This window comes from Cydia fagiglandana, chromosome 18, assembly GCF_963556715.1.
Source record: "Cydia fagiglandana chromosome 18, ilCydFagi1.1, whole genome shotgun sequence".
Classification (NCBI taxonomy): Eukaryota; Metazoa; Arthropoda; class Insecta; order Lepidoptera; family Tortricidae; genus Cydia; species Cydia fagiglandana.
Window position 1 is genome coordinate 9,138,940 of NC_085949.1, and position 25,239 is coordinate 9,164,178.

At 36.5% G+C, this 25,239-nt stretch overlaps 2 protein-coding genes and 1 long non-coding RNA gene across 3 annotated transcripts in view; 1 reads left to right on the forward strand and 2 right to left on the reverse strand.

The window, feature by feature from the left end:
• Window positions 1-25,239, reverse strand: part of LOC134673531 (uncharacterized) — a 461,710-nt gene that overhangs the window by 294,615 nt on the left and 141,856 nt on the right. The window lies entirely within an intron of this gene.
• LOC134673532 (uncharacterized) overlaps window positions 1-25,239 on the forward strand; it is a 207,594-nt gene that overhangs the window by 67,398 nt on the left and 114,957 nt on the right. The gene's annotated exons all lie outside the window — the stretch shown is intronic.
• The window catches only part of LOC134673527 (F-box only protein 11), a 338,938-nt gene continuing 314,747 nt past the window's right edge, over window positions 1,049-25,239 (reverse strand). The window contains exon 15 of the mRNA XM_063531526.1: window positions 1,049-1,058. The gene's annotated coding sequence lies outside the window, so the exon portion shown is untranslated. The remainder of the gene's footprint in view (window positions 1,059-25,239) is intronic.

A 25,239-nucleotide genomic window follows, 5' to 3' on the forward strand; every position in this document is an offset into this window, starting at 1 on the left:
TATTTATACCTAACCTATTGCCATAATGAAGCATGACTGATATAAATAATATGTCTTCGAATTAATTGTGTCCTACCCAGAAGCCCAAAACATCCTAGACCCATCCTAGAGAACAACTTTTGTAAGATGAATCCGCCTTTGTACGATAAGTTAAGATTCAACTGGAAGAATATCGCGTTATCTCCTGCGGTTTAAGGACAGTTACGATGGAAGCTCCAAAATACCATTTCATAAAAAGAAATACGTTGCCTATTATTTGTAACCACATTTTTATTTTGCCACCGAAGCTTCAGCTAAATAAAAGATAGATCTATACATATTGAATACATTATAGATAATACTGATCACTGACTTTTAAAATAGTTGTTTTGTGGGATGGCCGAACGGAGTTTAAAATTCTGTTACATTAGGTTTATATAATTCATGGGAGTGCCCAACGTAGGAAGTTCTAATGGAATGAAAAAAAAAAAAAAAAAAAGAACGAAAAAAAATGATAAATGTTTATTTCTGTTAAACGATTCAGGTTAATTTATAAAATTATTAGGATTAAGAAGTTTTATATACTTAAGGTAATTCATGTATTAAAAAAAAAAGAAAAAAAAGAAAAGTTTATAAAGTTTACTTATGTGAATGAGACATGAGTTGATTATCGATCGATTGAGAACTTCCAGTGTACATCATTCCAGTGTAGTTAAAAAGCTTATTTGACAAAATAATAACCGATTAATAATTGCTGCCGAGCCTGCGAGCTCTCGCTTGATGTAAGTGAAAAAGTAGCAATATAGGGACCTGCTGCAGAGCCTGTGTGCCCCACTTGATGTTATAGGTGGACCAGTAGCCAACTCAGGGCGATACATGCTACCGAGGCTGACTTGATGTGATAAGTGCCCGTAGCATGGTGATTGTAAGTAGGATAATTGCTGCCGAGCCTGCGAGCTCTCGCTTGATGTAAGTGAAAAAGTAGCAATATAGGGACCTGCTGCAGAGCCTGTGTGCCCCACTTGATGTTATAGGTGGACCAGTAGCCAATTCAGGGCGATACATGCTACCGAGGCTGACTTGATGTGATAAGTGCCCGTAGCATGGTGATTGTAAGTAGGATAATTGCTGCCGAGCCTGCGAGCTCTCGCTTGATGTAAGTGAAAAAGTAGCAATATAGGGACCTGCTGCAGAGCCTGTGTGCCCCACTTGATGTTATAAGTGGACCAGTAGCCAACCTAGGGTGATACATGCTACTGAGGCTCACTTGATGTGATAAGTGAAACAGTAGTATGGTGATTGTAAGTAGGATAATTGCTGCCGAGCCTTCGAGCTCTCACTTGATTAATGTGATATGTGATATAGTATCTGACTAATAAAAAATAGTAATTGCATATACTAAGTTTAATATAATAAATAAATAATAATAAATATAGAAATAAGGTACTTCGAGAACGAAGCACCTGTCAGTATGGCCGTGTGAGATACGTAGTATAAAAACAAAGATTACACTTACATTTTTACGAGATGGTCACTTTTGCTAAGCTAATACGTACTTATATCGAAATAATAAGTTAGAACTGCTGTTCAATAACACAACTACCCTCCATGTATATTTCTTGACCATAACTGTCAGAACATAAGTAAGGTAAATAAAGTATTTTATAATAATAAGCCATGATATTAAATTTGTATTAGTTTGCGTTAATTATTCTATAATAAATTAAACTAAATGCAGCAAATACATTTGTTGAATTGAATTATTATAATAACCGGATGTGCAGGAAACATCTTACTTGTTATTCCCACCAAGAAGTGGTAGAAGGGGTGAAGTCTAATCGAATATAAGCGGGTGTCTGACAGTTGTGGGTCACTTCTCAGTTGGAGAGCTACGACGACGAACGAAGTTAAGTGTCAATTTTATTTAATTGTGATTTTATGACTTGTTATAAATTTCTGTATGTTTTCTTTGTGTTATAGTCTGATGGTATGTACGTTACAATCTTTAATGTGAATATAACCCTTTGATGAGTTTTTAATAGTTACTATGTAACGTATATTCCAACTGATTACGGTGTAATACATCATGTGGCTTATTGCTCGATCTTTATTACTATTTTAAACTATGCCAAGTGTGTACGTTAAGGTAGCCAGTACTAACTATTAAGCCACCAATATTTATTACGCATAAAATAATATTTTTGTGAATGATGTGATAATAAAGCCGATTAATTGTTCCGTAAATCTACAATATACTTTTACTTACAATCTGCTTATATAAATATATTACTTAAATAATGTCTACCATTTTTCATATTCTAAACCTTGTAGTTGTCGCTATAATAAATACATTACTTTGAGCAATAATTAACTAGTCTTAATTAAATACTGCCTTACATCCTTATTTCCTATTTTATCAACGATAATATTAAAGTAAATCTGACATACACGTGCTGCGCGGGAATGGTGCGGCGGGGTGCGCGGGGCGCCCGCCCGCCTGTTCTACCACTCGTCTGCTTCACCCCCTCGGAAACGTAAAACTCAACTATAAGAGCGCCTTAAATAAAAAATGCAAAAACCAGCGATGACATAGTTTTAATATAGATTTAACCGTGAAATTTAGTCGATTGAAACTAGAACTAATTTAGTTGTTAGTTGTACATTCTTACAACTAATTTAATCGCAACTAAATTAATCGCGATTAAATTTTGACGATTGATATTTTTAATCGATTGATTAGTTAACTAAAAAATTAATCGATTAATGCCCATCTCTGCTCGTAAGTAAGAGTTCAGAATGTTTCTATTGGCGTATTATGAATGTACCAAATTTTTTTTTTTGTCCTCCCACCGGAAAATGTCATCAAGCCTGCTGCTATTAAAGTGGCCGCTTTCCAGCTAAGGTGGTGGTACCAGTGCTCAACATGCTAATGCCCAATAGATGCCACCCTGCTGTCACCTCTATTGACAATGACTTAAGTTTCAAGATGACACATGTACTGGGACCGCGTCAAGAAGGTGGTGGCAATGGCACCTTACCTTGTACAGAAAATTTTTATATTTAGTCAGTAAATAAGATAGCCTCAAGATGACATGTTTGTCTACCTCGACTTCGCCTCGGCCGACAATTACATGTGATCTAAGACATTTCTTACTTTACCGCCCTTGCCCTTGGCTTTGCTGCTACTGTTTGTAATATACTATTATCCGCACACTTCCACATTAGTTTACTGCATAATAAGCTTGCAATATTATATGTCACCGAGTATGTCACCAAGATGGCGGTCGACAAGCTACCCACTTGTCTTTGGTGTCTGAGAAAAAAAATATTGACCTCTGTCAAAATTAGAATGTGCAAAGCCACCCATTTATATACTCGTACAAAAATATTGAACGTAAACTAAAAATTTAAGTCTGCCGTTCACCACAACAGTGTAAAAGGTTCGAAATGTCGAATTTTAAATTCTTTATACATCAATTAATCCGCTGAAAAAGTTTTGTTTTATAAAATAACTTTGTTTTAAATCTGAATACTAACAAAGAAGAAAAAATATTTTTCATCGTGGTTAATAGGTACTTAAAAATATTTTTGAGTTTAAATGGTAACAGCGCGCATTTCATTTTTAGGGTTCTATAGTAAACTAGGAACGCTTATAGTTTCGGCATGTCATGTTTAAATAAAAACTATAAAAAGTATTTTTAGGGGGTTGATTTTTTCGTTTCAACCCACACTGGGTTGTTGTTGGATAAGTCTTTCAAAACGAACGGTTTTTTTTTTGATAAGCATAATATATTCGGAAAACATCGCTCTGAAAGAAAAAAAAACTGAGTAGGTAAGAGTAAGTAATACTATATCTAAAAACAAAAACTTTTATTGGCTCTGTGTTTCTAATATCGATTCATTAGTCTATTCGTAGGTAAGTTACAGCAATATTTAAAATAAATGTTTTATTTTACCATCTTGTGCGGCCAAATATGAAAATAATAAAGATTAAAAACTTTTAAGATTGGAAAAATATTTCCACCAAAATAGTCAAAGAGTAAGTATTCTTCAACTATTCTAGGTAATTGTAAATGTGTGAAAGAATATTTTTGTTGATGTTTTCTAAGTGATTTTTTTTAAGAAATTTCAGTGTTACCTACAACTTACTTATAAACTGAAATGAAACCAAATTCTAAATGAAATACGATGAAATCTACCGTAAAATATGCGCTAAGAGTCGACTAAGGCCACCTTTTCCTCTCGAACCAACTTTGTGCATAGCAAATCAAAGGTCGCTGTGATTGAAAACTGAATGTACCTAGCCCGCAAACTGAATTACGGTCCGATTCTAACTTTAAGATACGTCAAATGAATGAATGAATGAATGAATGAATGAATTACGACAAGTTACGATATAGATTAAATATGTCAGTCTCAAAACAGGCGTTTTTTTTTTGAAGAAACGTCACTTTTGACACTGACATATCTAATCCATAATTATCGTAACTTGTCGTAATATTTGACGTATCTTAGGCCTGAGTTACACTTGTAAGTTTTACTTACGTAAGTAGGGACAAAGCTATTTGTTAGAATGAGATCACGATATTCATCTCTCATTCTGTAGTATAGCCGTGTCCCTACTTACGTAAGTAAAACTTACAAGTGTAACTCAGGCCTTAAAGTTAGAATCGGGCAGTTATCCTCTTCAAAATGACTTGACGATAGGCTTTTGATGACTGCGCTCTGTGTTTAAAAGGTTGGTTACGCGTATATTTGAATAAACATTTCGCTACCTGGGGCCCGTTTCTCAAAAGCTTGTAACTTGTAATACAAGCGGATGTCACTTTTTGACAGCTTTTGTTAGAAAGGGACTTCCACTTGTATTACAAGTTACAAGTTTTTGAGAAACGGGCCCATGGTCGTTATTTATAAATTGTAACAAAAATCGATCTTTCAGTGTTGCTAATATTATGTAGGTGTATTGGATTTGAGTTTCCAAATATTTTTTCAATTCTCATGCTCGGAAAGTAGGTCGTTGTTTATCTATAAAGCGGGTGGAAAATGATACGTTGAGGCCCTAGGGCCGCAAAATGGTATGTGCCTATTAGGGCTCGCCTTGTCAGCACCGCGTAGAACAAAGTGTTTAAAATAGTCTTAATAGCCCACCCCAGAAAATAGGCACATACCATTTTGCGGCCCTAGGGCCTCAACGTATCATTTTCCACCCGCTTTATAGATAAACAACGACCTACTCAGTCTGTATCTAATGTGACTATTCCAGGGGAAAATGTAACATTTTCATTCAACAATTGCTCAAATTTTTCAATTAACTTTAAGTAAATAGTACTGCTTTTTATACTTTCTTATTAATAAAAACATTCAAACTTTGTCCTTGCTTATTTTTACTTTCCTCACTTCGAATTGAAAAGTAGAGTGTTTAACTCGGGTAAAAGTTACCCATTCCGACTCGCACTATTGGCGCTCTCACTTCGTTCGAGCGCCAAACTACCTCGTCGGAAATGGGTGACTTTCTCCCCTTGGTTAACAATCTACTATTACAGTACATCTGGTCCTATTTTCCCGCACTAGTGCGTAAAATAGCACATTTCGTGCGTATGTCAAAAGTTCAAAGGACCATATGTACTGTAAAACGTTGTACAATACACGTGCGAATAGGTCCTTCGCAACTCGTTTCCGTCAATTTCCTCTTTTCCGCACTTGTATCGTAAATAACTAATATGGTTTTGTTTTTGTTTCTGACTTCTATAATAATAAAAAACGATACGTAACATTGGTCATAAATGGAATTACGGCTCCTGTTTACTATTAAGCGAATGATAAATTATGCGTACTTCTCTGGAAAACTTGTTGCCTTAACCTTCTTACATTTTTGGCAAATAGCTTGCCTCAAAGACCCTCAAATGAAGTGAATAAATCACATTCCTTATTTATGTAGGTACCTAACAAACTTTCTCTTGAGTTTATTTACCATGGAATTCTTTTAACAGAAAATAATTTGCTACACATTTTTACAAGGTATTTTCAGCAGTATTAAATACATAAAATCAATGATGTACCTAGTTTTCGACCTTACGTCAACTGTACCTATTTAATAAGATACTTTTTAATAAAACTAGCAAATTCATTTTATTTTGTTTTGTTAAATAGTGCTTGTACTGAGACTCAATCACAAAATATTTTATGTAATTATTTATAGTTAGGAATAATTATAAAATTTGATGTTATAAGCCCAAAAAATTATCAACATGTTGAAACTTGTATTAAAATGATTTCAATAGTTTTTAACGTTTGATTTTAATGTATTTAACATGTCGTATTATATACGAAAAAACAAATACTCGATGATTTTTTTATTTCGTATATGAGATGTTTTATTAGTTAAAATTCATGTATTAATTTCTCTTAGTAATACCATTTTATATATCTTGTTTGTAAATTAATGATTTCACATTAAATTCATGTATTGAAAAAAATGTTAATTTTGATATTAAAATTCTACACTAAGGCTTGAACTAAGTTCGTAAACTTTTAACTAATTTAGTACTCATTAACCTTCACTGTTAAACGTTTCTTTGTAGTCCAAAGCGTGATAATATTGCCGTAATTAAGTCTAGACTCGAGTAAGTAAATAACTAATTTCTTTAGAATTGTGTCCTCTTTTGACTTCTAGACTATCTACTTTATTATTTTTAACTCCCAGAAACAAAATATTACATAATTATCATCATAAATTTAATTACAGTCTTTCATCGCCTACTGCCGTTTCACCATACCGTTTTTAACCTTTTGGCCCACCTGTCACGAATCAGCCTGGCAACGAACATATCCCGCCACTCTTCATTTTAGTTTGGTAATGATAGTGACGTATCCCACGCGATGTTGAAACTTAATGCCGAGCATGGCGCGCTTCATGGTTCTTTGTGCTACTCCGATTTTATACATATCCTCCATAGCAGCGCTTATATCTCGGCGCCGTTCCTATTTATATCATGTTTGGCAAGATACGTTGGTCAAACATTAAAACAGGTTTCAGGCATTGTGGAATATTAACGGGTTTTGTACTTTGTACATCACATCACCGCTAGTATATTCAATACCACCCAACCGGATTCTCCTGGGGATCTTAAACGATAAATTATGTTCAAGATACACATATTGCTACTCCTAGTTTCATTCAGATGGTGTCCATAGCAGCTTTGCTATGCAGCGTAAAAGTGATAATCGGATGTTAACTTCCATGGCATTACTGTTGCGGCAAGCCGCAGACGTAGACGAAGGCAGTGGCACTGACAATTTTCATGATAAAAGTAGTGTTGTTCGTAGATTCGCCGGTTGCAACAGTTGCAAAACTTAGCAGTTGCAGTTGACCGCAATTTTTAGTAAAAACTGTGCGCTAAATATACCTGCGTAAAATAAAGCGTAACACGCAAAGTTAGCGCTTCGCTAATCAAATCGTCGGCACAAGAAAGCGCAATCAGGACAGCTATAAAGATAACTCGAGGAGACAGCAAACATTACACTGTGCTGCGACCGGCTTTATACCTCCTTTATCTGTCAAAACTTTTGTTTGGGAATAAAAAGGCATGGAAATACTTTAATTTGTTATAGGTTTTATAAAAACATGTCAACACGAACGCTGGTCATTGATTACAGACACATTGAGACAGTGCGGAAAGAGAAGAGTCGTAGAGTTTATTGGATCCCATACATTTGACGACTCTACTCTTTCCGCACAGACTATACTAAGGTGATCTATAGTATTTCTCATGGATTATTTGAATGGCACAATTTATAAATTGAAACAAAATATATATTCACGCTCTATGAGGTATTAATTGACAAATTTTCTTAAAAATGATTGATAACACAGTCGATTCAATCGGATTTTTGTCATTATTTCGTGCATAGTAACCCGATTTAGTTAGTGTCAAATTCAGAACGATAGAGGGTCAGACACCGCCTTTGGTGACCTCAGTACCTAATTAATGTGTTCTGTGTGTTGTGGGCCTTTGAGTGCCAAGCCGACCAAGCAGTGATCTATTATTGTGACAGCCCTTTAAAGTTTACTACTAATGTCCGTTGAATCCAGGAAACTATGTACTCTAATTTTCACATAAAATTATTAAATGTATACTATAGGTACATACTATATTTCATACTCCAAAGCAATAAAGTAAGTGTATACGTAGTCGAAATACAAGCTTTAGTGCAGAATAATTATGTAATCCGTTTTATAGATAATGTACTGAAATTACAGGTGTCAAAGCAGTGGGCAACAATACTCTAGTTCTATTAAATAATTATATAAAATGTATATCTAAAATGAAACTCTGCCTGTCGGAACGGATAATAGTTGTGTTTTATTTCGAGGGTTAGATTGAAATGGTACCTGTTTAAGATACTCGACACAATCTGCCTCCGCCGAGCTCCATTAATCTTGAGCCAAAATATGGCACACCCGTGCTTTAACGGACCATTAAATTTGATAAGTGAGCCAATCAAAATAATATGTAACTTAAGTATAGAACATTGTAGCATTTACCTTGGAATTACCTCCTTCCTCTGTTTATTGTATTCCAATTCCTTCATTTAGCTTTCCAAGTCCGATCGTTCTGACTTGCTTATTATGGCTCCGATCACATTATGATACTTCTTGAATTGTATCTGAAATTTACAGACTCTAATAAGACTCTTAAAGTCCTTTTCAACCCTCAGGATGCATGGGAAGACTGGGACTTCTGCCTGGCCTACTTTGGGCTATTATTTTTATAACTTTTCATATGCAATGCGGCCCTAAGCCACCTAAATACATACCTTTAGGGTTTTCCAACTATTTTATATAAATCTAGGGGATTTTTGTTAATATTATCGCTGTATTTTTCGGGATTCTTTCATTGTTTACATTTTGTAAGATGATTGACGTAACCCGTCAATCGGCTTTCAACTGTTCGGATTTCACCACTAAAAAGACTAGTATGTATACTTTCGGCAAAGGTTATTCAAAATTTTGGTAAAATCATAACTGGTACTCGACTATTTTTAAATTTGAAATCTTGTAAATCTGATTCTTTAGATGTTCCAAAGAATCAGGTATAAAAGCGGTACAACCGTCATTCTGTTTTTAGTTTATCGCCAGCTCTCATCTGAGCATTTTCTAAATTAAGGGTCCGTGCGGGGCCAAGTGAGGCCCCGTACCTTCAAGAAACCCTCCTCTTCCTGGCGTAACTTACTATAAAAATACTTTCACTATAAATTACAAACGCAAATCTACTACAAGCCTCTGATTTGGTGACCTTCGCTGAACGCCTGTGCGCACCCACCTTCACGTCGCGCGCCCGTTCGTGCCCTCCTCGTGGCTGCGCGCCTGTGCGCGCCCTTCTTGATTCCGCGCGCCTGTGCGCGCCCTCCTTGACGCCGCGCGCCCGTTCGCGCCCTCTTCGACGCCGCGCGCCTGTGCGTGCCTGTGCGCGCCCGTTCGTGCCCTCCTCGTGGCTGCGCGCCTGTGCGCGCCCTCCTCGACGCCGCGCGCCTGTGAGCGCCCTCCTTGACGCCGCGCGCCTGTTCGCGCCCTCTTCGACGCCGCGCGCCTGTGCGCGCCCTCCTTGACGCCGCGCGCCTGATCGCGCCCTCCTTGACGCCGCGCGCCTGTGCGTGGGAACGCGTTTCCCAGGCGCCGCACCCCGGAGCACCGTGCTACCTACCACGCTACCACAACTTTTGGAAGGTTTGTTGGTTGAGAGGGGGGTTTAGTTGATGGGAGTCAGAGGAAGTTAATTGTTGGGAGTCAGCGGGGGTTACGGGGGTAGTCAGTGATGATGTCGAGGTCTGGGGTTCGGGAGGGTGTGGGGAAATCTGAGGGGTAGATTCTGCAGACTCGAATAATAGACTTTCATACCTATTCTCCAAGGATTTAAACCTTTCAAGGGAATTATTAAGATTATCTGTCAAAGGAGAGTCATGATCTAGATCAATACGATTAAGTCTATGATACAAATGATTAAGAAATGATTCTAACCTTTTAGTTACGTATAGTGAAGGCTTGGCTTGGAGTAGCTCAATTTTCGCTTGCACGAAGTTGAGACAGGTGTCGATTTGTTCAAACTCTTCTTCAGGAGGAATAATGGAATAGAGAACTTCTGATGCAGGCTGGGCTTGTCCTAGGACCTCTGCCTGCTTTTTTAGAGCAGCTAAATTATCCTTAGGCTCCTCTAATCTAACACGAACTTCATATTCTAATTCTGCTTTGTTTAAATTAGCATATTTAATAGGACGTGCCATATTGACTAGCAGACAGTTAAAAAATAATAATTTAGAGTTCTAAAATAAGGCCAAAGGGTTTAAAATTTTAAAACACGGATGTTGTTTTTAATTTGGAATTTTGAAAAAGTTAAGGCCTGGAAAAATCTATTGGGCGCCAAAACTGTCGCGTTACGTGCTCTGCCAAAGAATTGGTAGAGCACGCAACTGAGCAGCTGGAAGGATGAAGGGTGAAGAAATGAAAAGTAAGGACTCAGGGGTAGGTAACGTTTATTTTCCAGGTATAAATGGTGGGTCAATATGGCACGGCTGGGAACTTAAATTGTCCAACAACACCGGGAAGTTGTGGTAGCGTGGTAGGTAGCACGGTGCTCCGGGGTGCGGCGCCTGGGAAACGCGTTCCCACGCACAGGCGCGCGGCGTCAAGGAGGGCGCGATCAGGCGCGCGGCGTCAAGGAGGGCGCGCACAGGCGCGCGGCGTCAAGGAGGGCGCGCACAGGCGCGCGGCGTCAAGGAGGGCGCGCACAGGCGCGCGGCGTCAAGGAGGGCGCGCACAGGCGCGCGGCGTCGAAGAGGGCGCGAACAGGCGCGCGGCGTCGAGGAGGGCGCGCACAGGCGCGCGGCGTCGAGGAGGGCGCGCACAGGCGCGCAGCCACGAGGAGGGCACGAACGGGCGCGCACAGGCACGCACAGGCGCGCGGCGTCGAAGAGGGCGCGAACGGGCGCGCGGCGTCAAGGAGGGCGCGCACAGGCGCGCGGAATCAAGAAGGGCGCGCACAGGCGCGCAGCCACGAGGAGGGCACGAACGGGCGCGCGACGTGAAGGTGGGTGCGCACAGGCGTTCAGCGAAGGTCACCAAATCAGAGGCTTGTAGTAGATTTGCGTTTGTAATTTATAGTGAAAGTATTTTTATAGTAAGTTACGCCAGGAAGAGGAGGGTTTCTTGAAGGTGCGGGGCCTCACTTGGCCCCGCACGGACCCTTAATTTAGAAAATGCTCAGATGAGAGCTGGCGATAAACTAAAAACAGAATGACGGTTGTACCGCTTTTATACCTGATTCTTTGGAACATCTAAAGAATCAGATTTACAAGATTTCAAATTTAAAAATAGTCGAGTACCAGTTATGATTTTACCAAAATTTTGACTAACCTTTGCCGAAAGTATACATACTAGTCTTTTTAGTGGTGAAATCCGAACAGTTGAAAGCCGATTGACGGGTTACGTCAATCATCTTACAAAATGTAAACAATGAAAGAATCCCGAAAAATACAGCGATAATATTAACAAAAATCCCCTAGATTTATATAAAATAGTTGGAAAACCCTAAAGGTATGTATTTAGGTGGCTTAGGGCCGCATTGCATATGAAAAGTTATAAAAATAATAGCCCAAAGTAAGCCAGGCAGAAGTCCCAGTCTTCCCATGCATCCTGAGGGTTGAAAAGGACTTTAAGAGTCTTATTAGAGTCTGTAAATTTCAGATACAATTCAAGAAGTATCATAATGTGATCGGAGCCATAATAAGCAAGTCAGAACGATCGGACTTGGAAAGCTAAATGAAGGAATTGGAATACAATAAACAGAGGAAGGCGGTAATTCCAAGGTAAATGCTACAACATATTATAAAGGTGTTAAAATATTTGAAGCAAAACTTGCCTCTGCTTTTTAATTTTATTATTCATTTTTAAAAACTAATCCTTATTGATTGGAACGTTTTAAAAATAACAAGCTATTCTAGTGTGTGAAAATAAATTAAATGGAGTATTTTTACATCCGAAAAGTTTTCTGTAATTATAATATCGTGACCGGTAAAATAGAGGGGAAAAGGCCTAGGGGTAGAAGTCCCAAACGATGGTCGGACCAAATAGCGAAGGAACTAAAAATACCCGTCAGCGACGCACTCCACCAAGCTACAGAACGGGACCGATGGAGACAACTAGTTGACGGAATCAAACGGAGTCACGATCCTCAGCAATGAGGGACCGATTGAAGAGAGACAGAATTATAATATATATGTTATAGCAGTCAAAGCATTAAAAAACTATAAAATTTATGATCACATTTGGAATAACCGTCCCTTAGAGAATGAAATGGGTCGCTATTACGCTATGATGTGAACAGCTTGCACGTGCATCAGTAATAGTGGCTTTTACGCAACAAAGCATCGAGTCCTCTCGGAAACTCGGAAAGTCTAAAAATGTCTTATCTCAGCCGCACATAAACCTGTGAATCGAATTTCAATAGAGATCGTAAAAGCTTTCTACGCGAAATCGATTTGTGTCCTTACTCAACTATAAACGGGTCGAACCAACGCATAAAATAAGAAGGTTCCTGATCTAGATCGCGCAGCATAAACAACTCACGGCTCAATTTATTTTATATCCTTTAAAGATTCCGTGTCATAAAAGTCAGCTGAGTCTTCGAAAGCTCATAACTTCTAGAAGAACTAATGGCGCATATTTGCTAACATAATATACCTATTTAGCACATACCAATTCTGCCTCTTGTGTTGGAGGCCAAAACTCATTTTGGGTCACCGCGTTAAACACACTTACAACACTTTAAACACACACACACCCACTTTAATCTCTTACGTTTTGTACACAAATTTAATTACACAAACGGGTCTACCGCGATATAATTTCATTGTTTGTTGTTGTCAAATAATGAAATTATATCGCGGTAGACCCGTTTGTGTAATTTAATACGCGTCAAACTAGTAAGTACATAGTTGTGCCTTTTATTTTCTTAAATAACAGAGCTGCTTCGTTCTATTGATGAATAAGCAACCTCAGCAATAAGAAATAGAATCTAAGAAGCAATTTGCGCTCCTATTATTAGAGAATTACACAGCGCGTCGTATAATACGGTATAATTTATACTATAAATCACCGTAAGATTAAATAAGTGTCTGGTGCCGACAGATGTGTCGTATTGCCGTCGTGACTTGCGTCCTGAGCTGAAATTAGGCAAATATTAGACATATTTGGCTATATTTCACTAGGATATTGGCTAATTTATTATTATGTACCATAATTTCGTATACGTAACCTTTATATGTATTATAAAACCATTAAAATTATTTATACGTAGGTATATCATGAAGGTGCACGGCAAACTAATGATAACATTTTACTAACAATTAGATGGAAACAGAGATAATTTTCTCTTCTCGACGCAGTAAATGCACATTTAATAAAAATATTATCAGTAGCCTTTTGTGCCTACTTGTATCTTTCGTTTAAAGGACATAACAGGTACCTAGATATTAATATTTCAAATTTGACTGAAATACTTCGGTACTTATTGGTAGCAATAACATCAAATATCAAAACTAGCGAAATAAATTTACGAGTAGGTAGGTAATATAAAACCATCAAAATACATATCAATAAAATTATTATTATGGCTTTGCATAAACTCTACCATTGCATTTAGCAAACAACTATAAATTAAATTTAAATGTGAAAATAAGTAGTTTGGTAGGAAATGGCAAAACAGGAACAAGTTCTTACTTAATTATAATGACTATGAATTATAATGACTATGAATGATATACCTAATACCTATCGTTGTCTCTTGTTCCCACAGCATAAGCTTTATTCAGCTTACTGTGGAACTTAGTCAATTTGTGTAATAACGTCCTATAATATTAAGTAGAGATACGAGCCGGTTATCCAATCAGATCAATTTATCGAACAAGGCAAAATATCATTTAGCTACCGTGAAACCATAGTATTTACATAAGCGCCCGCACTCTATATCCATGAATTTTAAAACAGAATATTTGCTTTGGCTAGGAATAATTTTCTTGCAGTATTTATGATAGTTTACCCAGATATTTATTTGCAGTAACTTAGTAAGATGTTTTTGTTAAGCTAAAATCTTTGAAAATGTCGTTCATGAATATATTTAATTACCAACAGATAAAAAAAGATATATTTTACAGGATTTTATAAGTAGTACCTAGGTAATTTTTGTTTAACATGTCTAGTAATATTAGTGTCTCAAGTTGAAATAGTCAGTTACGTTGAGTGCCTACTTACATAAACATCTCTTCAATTTCACGCGCGCCCTCACCATGCGCTCGGCATTTTCCCGAAACATGACGGACCCGTATCACTTTGAAACAGACAAATTGAGGCTTTTATCGAATATTTTGACCAAATGGAATGAAATATGGAAGGTCAATAAAAAAGATATTGTAGCACCTACATATATTATTTGAGTGTTCTCTGTTTTCTTTAAGAACTGATCAAAATACCTGTCTTATAGTGTCATTAAGTTTATAAGCGTTACGAGGTCATTATTTACATTATAAAAAGGGGTTTTTAATTCAATTATTTTTTTTAGGTAGTACTTCCTTTTGTTAAGAAACCAATTCTGTGACTTCAAATTAGTTCAAATGTACCTTCAAATGTGCCTTTAGCTTAAAAATTTATGCTTCTAAACATGAAACGCTGCTAAAAATATTGTTTTTCATACAATTACGATATAGAAAAATTCAACTTGATTGTTGAATGTAATAGTTGAGCTATTAAGTTGAAACGGTGCAAAAACATTTTTTTTTTCATAAAATTACGATGTGGCGAAAAGTTCACCCTAATAGTTGAATTTTTCGCTTGAAAACTAACGAGTGTAAGAAGAGCACGTTTCGCCAATGAGACACTACGTGATCCGTGGTCAGTGGAGAGCCGGTCCTCTACGAATGTTATAGTTCTTCTTTACCTTATAATATCCACGTATGCTATATATTTGGTTTTGCCGCTGGAAATCCAACGAGTATGAAATTCATTTTAGCAGACCCGTCTGCTAATGAAATCACAATTCCTGCAATAAAGGAAAAAATCTCGCCCGAGGCGGATTTTTTTCAATTATTCCCTTTTTAGGTAAATTCATATCCCTTTTACAAACTTCTGGCAACAAAGTAGGTTAGTTACGGCACATTTATAGAACATTATTTTATGTTATTGTACACGTAAATATGTATAAATTAAGCAAGCCAAAAGCCAAGTTAGCCTTGTAGTAATTTTTGATGTACCGAAACTGGTAAGTTAGGTAAATTAAAAGAAGACGAAGTATGCATTTATAATTTTTCCTTATTTTCCAAGAGGTTCGGTTCTTAGTGACGTTCTATATCATTTGAAGAATATACCTAACTTATAAGTGATTCTACAGCCACAATAAAAAGGTAGCTAATGTTATTACATTCTGCGTCTGCTTAAGAAAAAATATCTGTCACATATCACAAAAATATAATCACATATATTTTCTTAAGCAGACGTCGGTTCCCAGCAAAGTTTGTTAGCAAGCACTCGCATTATGTCCCTAACAGTGGAATGTTATTACACTATCTCGCTAGGCACTGATTGATGGGAGCCTGGGCCAATTGTTCGGTAAGACCTATATAAACGGAACCAGTAACAACGTGATTTATTCAGAGGCTCAAAACTTATCAGTTCTATGTGTTTTGTGGAATGGGGACGTATAAATATAGGTTGTATCATTGTATGGTATCATATACTCATTACATAAATAGGTATTAAGAATCGCTTCTCCAAAAAAATTGAGTTTATTTTCCTCTCTATATAGTAACATTCAAAATATTATGTTGATCACATCTAGATTATTATAAAATATTGTTAATTATAATAAGAAAGATTTATGATTGACTTGCTTTTTAACCGACTTCCAAATCCCAAAGGAGGAGGTTATCAATTCGGTTGTATGTTTTTTTTTTTTTTTATTTTTTTTTTTTTTATGTTTGTTACTCCATATCTCCGTCATTACTGGACCGATTTTGAAAAATTTTTTTTTAATTGAATGTACAGATTGGTCCCGTTTCTGTCAAAACCCAGTTCTGATGATGGGTTCCATGAGGAATCGAGGGAACTCCTCAAATCTTAAAGGCATATATATAGTGATTTTTGGGTTTTTATCATCAAATCAAGCATATACATCCAAAAAAGTGACATTTGATGAAGTGGAACTGCTGATGATGATCAGAACGGAACTCCTCAACGACGCATAGTTCACGATTGGCGATTTGTCCTCTTCGTTATGTTTGTTAAGCAAGTTCAGTTTTTAAGCTACATTTTTGTCAAGCTCGAGTTCTGATGATGGGATCCATGAGGAATCGAGAGAACTCCTCAAATCTTAAAGGCATGCGTATAGATATTTTTGTAATTACATCAAAAAATCAAGCATTTTCATTAAAAACTGTCGCATTTGATGAAGTGGAACTGCTGATGATGATCAGAACAGAACTCTTCAACGACGCATAGTTCACGTTTCGCGATTTTTCCTTTTCGTTATGTTTGTTAAGCAAGTTAAGTTTTTAATGCACATTTTTGTCAAGCTCGAGTTCTGATGATGGGATCCATAAGGAATCGAGGGAACTCCTCAAATATTAAAGGCATGCGTATAGAGATTTTTGTATTTACATCAGAAAATTAAGCATTTTCATTAAAAACTGTCGCATTTGATGAAGTGGAACTGCTGATGATGATCAGAACAGAACTCTTCAACGACGCATAGTTCACGTTTGGCGATTTTTCCTCTTCGTTATGTTTGTTAAGCAAGTTAAGTTTCTAAGCCACATTTTTGTCAAGCTCGAGTTCTGATGATGGGATCCATAAGGAATCGAGGGAACTCCTCAAATATTAAAGGCATACGCATAGATTTTTTTGTATTTTCATCATAAAATCAAGCATTTACATTAAAAACTGTCGCATTAGATGAAATGGAACTGCTGATGATGACCAGAATAGAACTCTTCAACAACGCATAGTACACATTTGGTGATTACGAATTTCGATTTTGACTTGGACTGGGACCCGGACTCGGACCCAGATCCGGACTCATACCCGGATCCGGTTCGGACCCGGACCGGACCTGGACTCGGACCCGGGCTCGGACCCGGACTCGGACCCGGACTCAGACCCGGACTCGGACCCGGACCTTGACCCGGAAAACCACTATGATACCTTAACTAAATAAACCACTATGATTACCTACCATAAAATGTGTAAGTATATAAGTATGATGATGCCAATCTTACTAGCCCCTCCCGCTTAAACCCCCGTACACCGCACCGCATGCGCCGTTAAGTGGGTTAGGTTAGGTTTGAACTGCGATCCTCACAGAACCGAACTGCTATCAGAGAAGTGGGTTAGGTTAGGCTAGAACTACGACCCTTACAGAAGCGAAATGCTAGTAGAAAAGTGGGTGGTTTTACCTCCTTTTCTACATAGTATACCTATACCATCTACAATAATCTTTTACCGGCCCCCATAGAAGTCGGTTTTTTTTTCTTAAAAATTATTGTGAGCTATTCTTGTAAACTATTTCAATCTTAACTGTCATTTTTATCTGTGTACATAATTATCTGACGTGACTTACCTACTAATAATTATACCTTGACAGATTCTTTGCATCAACTTATTTAATAAGCAATTTATGAAAAGCAGGTATAAAAGAACATACTTTCACTGCGTCGCCTCGGCCCGGATATTACTGAATCGGGAACTACGTTCAAAGAAAATTAATACCGACATTTTAATATTAGATTTAGAAAATGTGTAAGTATTTTTGCATTTTGTGTACCTAGTGAATCAAATGAAGTAGTTTCTTAACTATAGTTTTATTTAAAATAAATGTACCTATTATGTTATTATGTACTTGTGTATGTACGTACTGGTTCTGATTTTAGAACAAATAGCTAAAAACTGTTAAGTAAATTAACGCATTCATACATTCACTGCCAACGACACACTTGGCGCGAGTTCTCTGTTTGTAGGCACTTTTCGCAAAAATGCAAAAAATACGTGTTATGCGCTATGCGCACCAAAGCTTCCACTAAAAAAAAATTGGTACTATCAGACAAATTAGTTACACTTGATAATTTAACCAAAACGACGATAAATCGAGCATTTCCAATAAAACGTCCTTATTACTAGCAAATTTGTCCGCTTTAACATAATTGCTTACAAGCTACCTAATTTAGATCAGACCCAGATTTGCCGTGCAATTAATCTGCATCGGTACATTGCGCTGTGCGTGATACACTATGTGCTAACGATGCATGCAAGCCCCGCAATGTATCGCGCAGCGATCCATCAGCTAAGAGCCAGCCCGATCCCATTGGGAGACAAATTGCCGATGTGTCGTGCCGCTTATTTCGTGCAATAGCGTTAGGTACATATCGATAGGATTTTTATGGTGGTTTATAGCTTGGAATTATTGTACTATTTGGATTTCAAGTGTTAGAAATAAGTTTTGAATTATTGCAAAGTACAGAGCACAGTATTGGGAATATTAATTTCTTAGCGCTAATAAATACGAAATCTTGAGCATGAAAGTGATACCTAATATTACTTATATTTCCTACCTAATATTTAGGTACCTTTTTAGTTTTCACACACGGGTTTTTATTCAATTTGGCTACTTAACGTCCTAAGACTAAATGTACATTACAATGTACATATACGTGCAATCTAAGTAATTTGAACTTTTCATGAACCATATAACAAGTGTCAAAATTGACGTTTCTTCAAACAAAAACGTCACTTTTGACACTTGTTTGACACTGACATATCCAATCCATATCGTTTCAATATCTAGTATTTGACGTATCTCATTGTTCGAATACGGCTGCTTGCGTCAAAAAAATAGTCTCCCCAAAAGCATTCAGTTTATTACGCACGAAGTTTATACGAGTACATGCGAGCTTGTAAAACTGGGACAAACTATGAATAAGAAATGAATTACTTTGGTTTTGATATCTAAAATATTCTTCACTCTGTGGCATTTCGCGTGAGCCGCATCTTAGAACGTGCTCGTTAGAGTATCTCTTATTTTTATCCAAGTAAGGCAAAACCAAAAGAAAATCATTATTTTTTTGCAGGCTATAGTGTGTGGATAGTATTTTTGTTTCATGTGTTCAAATGTAGCGTTATAACTACTTATTTTTATATTCTAGTTGACATACGATGCCTACCTATACCTAGTTCACTTTTTAACACAAGTAATAATCAACCTAATATTAATATTATTCATGTTAAATTAACCTACTTAAAAGAAAGGCACTGTTGACGTCAAAGATATGTTTACACTTTTGCACCTTACCCCTTTGTAATAAGGCAAAAAGTTTAAACTTGTCTTTAACGTTGACTGTACCAATGTTCTTTCGATGACAAGTAATGTCACTCGTTTGTTGCCGATTTTCGCCAAATCGAACTCTGTGACTGACAAAGGTCATATCAATTTTGATTGAGCATTGAATTTTATTTCCTTTATTCAGACGTGTTCGCACGATCGCAGAAGAGTTATTACGGTCTTGGAGTACCCGTAAAACAATACACAAAGAGCCTATATACCGTTTCGACATTTGTTTTTTTATATTCTGATGACATATATTAAATTGTAATGTCAAGGTCATATGCTAAGGTTACATCTGTAATTTTTTTTCATCTAACTCTATAAGCATAATATACATCTATGTTACCTATAGCGAAAGAGTTTAAAATAAAGTAGTATTAATTTTATTTCTGGCCAACCGCCATAAAATAGGCATCCGTTAGTGAATTTCTTATTTCATCGGAGTATTTTTTGAGTCTCACGAAACCCATATAGTAAGTATAATTAATATGTCCACTAATTATTAATAGCTATGTTATTAGTTTATTACTCTTTTTTATTCCGTTCGATTTAGCAAAGGTAAGTGTAATACGTATATACTTATAGTGATAGAGCTTAGCGAAAAGAAACTGCATTTTTGGCAGAAAGCAAGCCGCTTTGCCCAGTGATACTAGGGACCAATCTGAATGATTTCATCCGAGGAAACACAAATTTCATTCACTAGAATTCAAGATGGCGGACATTTTCCAAAATGGCGGCTGCAATATTTGAAAAAATTATACCTAAATTTGTATCACGAAATGGGAGCCAAATAAGAGGTTCACAAAAAAATTCATATAAAAAAAAGTTTCAACTAAAACCCTACAGTTTATACATTAAATTATTAACAAAGAACTAATATAACATATTCAAAAGCTTTCAAGGTATTGATATGCTTAGTAATATTTAAAAAAAATACACAAACTCTCAACTCACTCTCAAGAGCCTTAACCTGCCGAAACAGGGGCCCTTTACCTTAGTAGGGTATGGTACCTACATACCATATTGGAATATTGTTTCCTAAATAACAGACACAAAACTGGTTAGACCAAGATTTTAATAACTAACTTCGGAATTATTTTCTATCAAACCAATTCTACTAAAATTGTGTATTGAATATCTGCAGTCATTGAAATATAACAAATTTTAACATATAACTTATGTTTTATCTTCATAAATCGTGTCATTCAGCTCCTGATCAGAACCACATGTTCTTGTGCAAAAAAAACATTCATCTTATCGCATAGCGACGAAAGGATCAAACGGATAAATGTCACATAAGGGGTTGCTAATGCCAGTAATAATATATATTGTGTTTATTTCTAATATATTCGACGAAGCAACTCGGATAATTATGATAGAACTTCACTTATGGTAAGTTCGTTTAATCATTATTTATCTAGTACAAAATCAGTCGAAACTCTAGCAGATAGCAGAAGACGTTGGTTCGATTCCACCCTGGGGCACTGGAGGCCTTGGTCACTTTTTCTTAGTATATGACATTTATTTCAGTTTATAATTTATATAGTAGTGTTTCTACTTGATATAAAAACAAATAAAAATATTTTCTGATAATAATTTAATTTGTTCTAATACTTCTCTTAGTGTTCATTATTTTTTAAGTAGGTAGTTTTTGCACAGTGTAGTTTTTCCTAAGTCACCCGTTGACCACGAACACTGTAAAGGGTTCGCAACGTCGGGATGTAGTATGAATTCAATATACGCGATATAAGGTAATCAGTTTCAGTAGTTTTATTTTAAAAATCAATTTATTTTTATGCTGGCCGTATTTTGCGGTTGAACGCATCACAAAGGGTTTATGATATGTGATTATTTTAAAGTAGCTACATAGTACTGGAACGTCACAAAAAGCATCTGGCCAAGCTCTCTGTAACACAGCTCGCCTCAAAGATCCATTAACTAGACGTCTTGAGACCATTCTTCGCAGACCCCGCCTTTTGCGACGTGACATCCCGGCGCTTAGCGCGATTCATACAAAAATGTTCAAATGCGCTCTGGAACTAATTGTTACAGTGTTTCTTTAAATTAAAGACTCTTTGTTACGTTTGTTCTTAAAAGCTAATTAAGTAGAACCTACCAGTCGATGTATAACAAACAAACACTGTGACAATTATCTCCAGCAGACAAGGAAAAATAATGAATATTATGATATCTATTTTATCTCATTCCAGCTTATTACCCGTAATGCGCATTCCCACTTTAAATACTTTATTCGGCTCAGTTATAAAAAGTCATCATCATCATTATATCAGCCAGAGGACGTCCACTGTTGGACATAGGCCTACCCCAAAGAGTGCCACAATGACCGGTCTTGCGCCACCCGCATCCAGCGGACTCCCGCGACCTTTACCAGGTTACAAAAAGTATTAGTATTTTAATATTGTAACGTCTGTTTGATGTAAACATCAAGCATTTGTCTGTAGCATTAAAACATCATTCTCAAGGATGAGTTTCCCTCAAAGTTACATAATATCCTGGAATATGTTTGTCTAGTAGGCCTCGCTAACGCTATCCGTAACATTTACATAATTCAAGCATTCGGATACCTAAATAAACACATTACCTCCAGCTTTGCTACCGACAGGCGGGCTTAATATACACTTCCCTTTATTTGCGCACGGATCTCTGCGGTATGTTTAATAAAGGTGCAAAGAACATATAAGAAACCCACTTAATGGCAGGTAACCATTAGTACAATTTCTCGTTGTACATACAATAATGTGCAATATTATGTACTTACCTAATTGTAACTTGTAAGTACACATTTTATAATGGACTATAATCTCCACGAATTAATTCCGACTGAACGTAATTTTACCAGAAACATAATGAAAAAGAACTGTTTGATATTCTCTTGCACGCATTGTATTGGTATAAGCGCTCTAATAATACTGAAATCAAATGAGTATAGGTACTTAAATATACATACCTATTTCTTATTCTGAGATCGCCTTACGGCACTACAGCGTGCTATGGCGTAGCACTTCTGTTCTGATCGTCGCTTCTATACTACGGCCATTTTGCTAAATATCCTATCAAATATGTAGCACATATTTAAAAAAAAGCCGCCTTTTTTAAGACAGCGTTAAGCATGTTTGACGGTCTTTAATAACGTGTCATGTTACTCGCAAGCAAGCTAGAATAGATTCAGACGGGCGGCGGCGCTTTCAGCTCAAATTTTGCGATAATTACATTATTATACTTTGGTTGGATCCAAAGCTTATACGTATGTTCAAAATTATGGTTTATAAGGAACATACTAGAATCTTGAAAACGAGAAAAATCATTGATTTCTTAAATGTTCTACTTGTCAATGTTTATTTACTGAATTACATTTTATCTGAATAAAAAACCTTGATAGTGAAGTTGGAACTCAAATAACATACCTTAAGATAAATAGTACCTATGCCTCTCGCCTCGAATGGTAGTCCCAATGACAAATCAATTTTATATGGAGTGACTGTCACGTAAAACGTTTGTAGACATTTTTTGGACGTTAAGCACATTATTCAGAAAGGTAACATAGTATCACCTACGATAAAAACATATTCCTTTTTTTTTTATTAACCTCAACCAAAAGAGATTTCGAACTGTCATAGGTACCATCATTGGAAGCGAGAGGTATTAACTAAATCTAGCCTAAAAAGCTACATTTTGAGAAATGAAATACTTCACGTGCGTCGCTCTGTCAACCTCGGATTCATTAAATTTTCTGAGCTCTAGACAAATCAACTTAATTTATTTTATTACCAAAACAAATGAGCTATAAAACAAACCGTAAAAGATGAAGCATAATTGTAAAATTATAGTATGAACAATTATTAAAACATTTTCTTAATAGCAGCTTCCTCTTTAGTTAAATTAGGTACGTTTCTAATGAATATGAGCGGTATTGATTCATTATACATTGTTGAATTCTCTATTTAACGATGGCTCTTACCTCCATACCCGGAACATCTTCGATGCGCCATTTAGCTATTGTCCAACTGAGTCCTTTGTTCAAACAAGCCACTTTTGATTCCAAAGAGAAAATTACTTTTATCTTTTGCTTCACTTCACTTAAATTTGCTTTAAGTAGGGCGCTCAAACTCTATCAAGGCTAATTATAAATTTACTTGTTGAGTGAAACTAAACTTAAGGCAGTTAGGAGAAACTACCGCGTTTTGAAGAAGATAAATGTGTACTATGTACTTATTTATTTGACACATACCTAACCTTAAACACTTATGAAAGTACCTGTATAAGTTTTAATGTTAAAATAACTTAATATCATATAAAACATTGTCCTAATATACCTCTACTTCTATAAAACTGCTAAAAGCTGATCGCTGACATATTAGTTATAACGATGTATGTATTACGTATGTACAAAGTAGAACTTATATTCACAAACCGTACTACGACATAACAAAAGCAACACAAACATAAACAAGGCCCACAATGCAACTGAAGTGCATTGGAGTCACTGAACAATTCACTAGAGACCCGTGCCGTGCCCTGTTTCCAAGCTTTAAATGAGCAAAATTCACTTTACTTTATTTCCAGAGACAAAATAAGAACATATTATGTATGTTGTATATCTAGTTTGCAGAAAATAATGGTGAAAGTTATCATTATTAAACCGGCCAAGACCAAGTCGGGTCATGATCAGTGTTCCGAAGTTACCTGCTACTTTTAGTGCATATAAGCTAAAACACTTACTGAAATAGATTTCATGTATGAAATAAAATGTGACTAAGGCTTCCCTTACCCGAGACTAGATTTGAAACGTATTTAAGTTTATAATTATAATTTAATGGTAAGGTAAATAGCGTCTCAACTTTCACGTTAAGCCGCCACAATAATATGAGCAAGTCTATATCAAATAACATAGCGTTAAATCTGAGGCATCGGTGAATTTAGGCTAAGATGGAATATTTAACCCCGTTGAGAACGAAATTCAACCGTCGACCAAGTTTTCAATCCCAGGGGATCAAAACTCCTTAACTCGAGATTCCGCCCCTTGACCGCGGACTGCCACGGCCAGTCGGTTTTCCTTACAGGTGTTATAGACTAAACCTCTTCGAATTACTTCTAAGTAGAACCAACTTTTCTACTCGGAATTAATTGGCCGTCGAGTCGAGTTTCACGGTCTAGTTTCGAAGAAAATTAAATCTTCTTTGACGTCACAATTTTCATTTATCGCTAGGTACAGTAAGTAGTAGTAAGTAAGTACTGATAATTCCACTACTCGATGCTATTCCACATATCGACTACGAAAATAATAGTCGTTTCGGTAATAAAACTAATGTATGGAGTGAGCACTCTATGATTTTTTTCCTATAGTTCTGCATTGCAACTCCTATCTAGTTTTAAAATGAAATTGGACACAAACATTTTCACTTTGACTAGCTTTTTTATGTTAATCTATTTTTTTTATACGTTTTGAATGTATCTAATTCGAACCTACACAAAAACCAAAATTGAGAGCCAAAGTTTATATTTTTTTTACAGCGCAGCGCACTAGAAACGCTATTCTAAAATATGACAATAACCAACGTCACGGATGATTCTCATCGATGTTTGGCATCTTCAATCTTATTTTCAGCAGTGACGATTTTTCTGCTAAAATGAATTCTTAAGTTTAGGTACCTTACATAGCTTCACGCTTTTAATTTATTTATTATTATTTTCGTGCCCATATTATCCTACGACTGGGCAAAGGATCTTAAATTTCCCGCCAGTCTTTGTGAAAGGTGTCAAGCTCGACCCGTCACGAGAACGAGGATGTAATATCCGTGACCCCAATTTTTGTGTAGCCGGG